Below are 3,432 nucleotides of genomic sequence, written 5' to 3' on the forward strand. Positions count from 1 at the left end.
TATATATATATTATAAAATAGGATTTTGTATGATTTTATATAGTATGATAGGAGAATATGGAGCTCATACTCGAGGAGGAACAAAACTGAGCAATAATATGCAATTCGGTGCAGTTGCTGATATTAATCTGTCTAAAAATGTAAGAATTATGATAGCTTGTAATGTGAAACAATGACATCTTTATAACAGTATAGCAGACTACTTACATAAAATGCATATAAAAATCAGTTGACACTCTATATCACCTAATAAAATGTCTTAGTAAGATGATATTGAAATGCTTAGTTTTATGATCAAATAGTTTTTGTTACATATAATGCAATGTAATACAATAATGAGAGATGAACAAATAAACTTCCTAAAAAAAAATCCCCTGTATTATATTTGATACTCACATTTTAACATGATGGAGGGAACATGGAGGGAAACCTGCACTGAGACACTTACACTGATCTCCCATGATGCTCCAGATCCACCGCAGCTATATATAAATGAGGACTTGTGCAGCTCTTATTTCTCATAGAGCACCTCCACCAATGCCAGCAAAGCTGTAAATGCTGGGCTACTAGAGCCATTAATGGGTGCTTGTCTCCACACCAGCTCTTCAGGAGACATAACAACAGACTTCACCTAAGCTGTTGTTTTCCATTTCAACGACCTGGATTTCATTACCCGCCTCTCACACAAATTCCAGGTATGTGGTCTGTGTTCACTCAAACACTTGAGGTGGTTAGCTGTGTGAATTGCTCACCAGCGCTGGCGGTCGCCATACTTTCACTGTCAAGAGCACTTTATAAACACTAACTGTTGGAAAGCATTGACTACTGAGCCATGCTTTCTGCTGAAACACAGCAGAAAGAATGTTTGGGATGATTGTGAGATGAAAATATATAAATATTGTTTTTCTTTATTTAAAACTGTTTTAGATCATTTGTTACATGTGTCATTTTTGATATATTAACTACAGGAGCCTGTTTTCATAAAATAAAAAGTTAAAGAGAACAAGTTTTAAAATAAAAAAATAAAGTCACAATTACAAGAAATGATACTTCACCCAAAAATAAAAATTCTGTCATTACTCACCTTCATGTCATTCCAAACCCATAAGACACTTCGTTCATCTTCGGAAAACAAATTAAGATGTTTTTGATGAAATTCAAGTGACCCTCCATAGACAGCAAAGCAACTGACACGTTCAAGGCCCAGGAAGGTAGTAAGGACATCGATAAAATAGTCAATGTGTCATCAGCGGTTCAACCTTAATTTTATGAAGCTACGAGACTACTTTTTGTGTGCAAAGAAAACAAAAATAACGACTTTATTCAACAATCTCTTCTCTTCCGTGTCAGTTTTCGATGTGCATTCATGTCAGTACCACGACACATTCTTGTAGCTTCATAAAATTACAGTTGAACCATTGACGTCACATGGACTATTTTAACAATGTCCTACTTTCTTGGCCTTGACCGTGTCAGTTGCTTTGCTGTCTATGGAGGGTCACTTGGAGTTCACCAAAAATATCTTAATTTGTGTTCCGAAGATGAATGAAGGTCTTACGGGTTTGGAACATCATGAGGGAGAGTAATTAATGACAGAATTTTCATATTTTTGTGAACTATCCCTTTAAGCAATTACTACTATGCAGCTTAGTCATGACTGTGAGATACAAAATTGCAATTACCTTTTAATTTTACCCCAGGTAACTTTTAGGCTAACTATAACTTTTGCTAGATTTAAGGCCTGTTCACACCAAAGACGATAACTATGATAACGATAAAGATATAGCTTTAAAAATAATTTTAACAACATTCACAATATTACTTAAAAAAAAAAAACAACAACTGTATTTCTGATCAAAATAAATACAAACTTGGTGAGCATAAGAGACCCCTTTCAAACACCATAAAATTTAAAGGTGCCATAGAATGCATTGATACAATATTTTAAATTGTTCTCTGATATCTACATAGAAGGTATGTGGCTTAAGGGCAACAAATATCCAGAAACGGATTTGTCCCTAGAATGAAATGGTCTGTTTTTACCTTATTTAGAAGGGTCATGAATAATAATGTTGAGCTCTGCTCTGATTGGCTGTTTCAAAGTGCGGCTCATTTCAGTAGCTCACACAGCAGGAAGGAAACACAGGGAAAATATATATTTCAATACTGTCTCTCGCAGTTATATCGTTGGGTAATTATACTGTATATAAAATGCGGGCATCAGGGAGCCACTATTAATATGCGGGGCATTGAAACTGCTTTCGAATGCACGATCGCTTTATATGAACGCACGATAGATTTGCGATCGCAAGTGCTCTGTGTAAACTACAGCGGCAGTACTTACCACACAGTTTACAAGATCAGATGCTTGTCAGTGGTGCGCAGGATCTGTAAATCATTCGCCATCATCCTCAGTCATCTCTCCTTACTCTGTTTATGTGGTAAGTGAAATCTTATGCTTTAAAATAAAATGTTAAGTATATACCAAAAGTTTGAAAAACTTTTTTTTATTATTATTTATTTTTTATTTGGTAGTTTATATACTTTAAATTTTACATCATTATATATTTTAATTTCTTGTAGAAACAGATAAATATTCAGTGTATAATCTAATCTAATTTAATATTTATCTAATATAATATACTGTAATCTAATCTAATCTAATATATAATTAGAGAATATAAAAACCATGGAAGTTTTGAGGAAGGCACATCTAGTGACTTTTTAGAAAACCCTTTTAAGTAATATTTTTTAGATAGGTCTCTGCACTGCCTATTGATTTTATTTTCAAAATATTTATTGTGTCTGGCCCAGCATGTGGTGTCCATTTGGACTCTAAATTGGACTCGATCAAGCTTCTGTGAGAGAAGTGCCAGACTAAATGTAATGTGGAGTGGTGCATTTGCCCAGAGAGCAATTTACTGTGCCACTGATTTTCATTATTTCATGTATTGTAACTTTCTGTAAACCCTCAAACCCATCATAATTACCTCTCAGTGTAAAAACCAAACAAGGACTATCATAGAAGTCTGCCTGATGCCCTCTGTGCATCTGACTCAGATAGCAAAAGCCCCGCAGCTACTTTCACGTCAAAGCAATGCCTCTCAGATTAAAGGATGATAATGTAGAAGCAGGAGGTCGAGGCTGGGTCTGGGACCTTGTTTATGTGAATAACAGCACTTTCTGTTTGCAGAAACAAACTACCTTTTGTTGTTTTTGGTATTTTTGGAGGTTGACAGCTTCTTGTTGAACTTACTGTAACTGTTAGGAAAAGAGCAGCCTGAACATTCAGATAAATATCTACTTTTGTGTCTTATAGAAGAAAGAAAGGCTTGAAATGACATGAGGGTGATTAAATAATGACAGATTTTCTCATTTTAAACACTTTTTTTAAAACTATACTGCATTCTCAAAGTTCTTTCTGGTTTTTTT

The sequence above is a fragment of the Sinocyclocheilus anshuiensis genome, unplaced genomic scaffold (genome assembly GCF_001515605.1).
Source record: "Sinocyclocheilus anshuiensis isolate Anshui unplaced genomic scaffold, SAMN03320099.WGS_v1.1 scaffold2202, whole genome shotgun sequence".
NCBI classification, from domain to species: Eukaryota; Metazoa; Chordata; class Actinopteri; order Cypriniformes; family Cyprinidae; genus Sinocyclocheilus; species Sinocyclocheilus anshuiensis.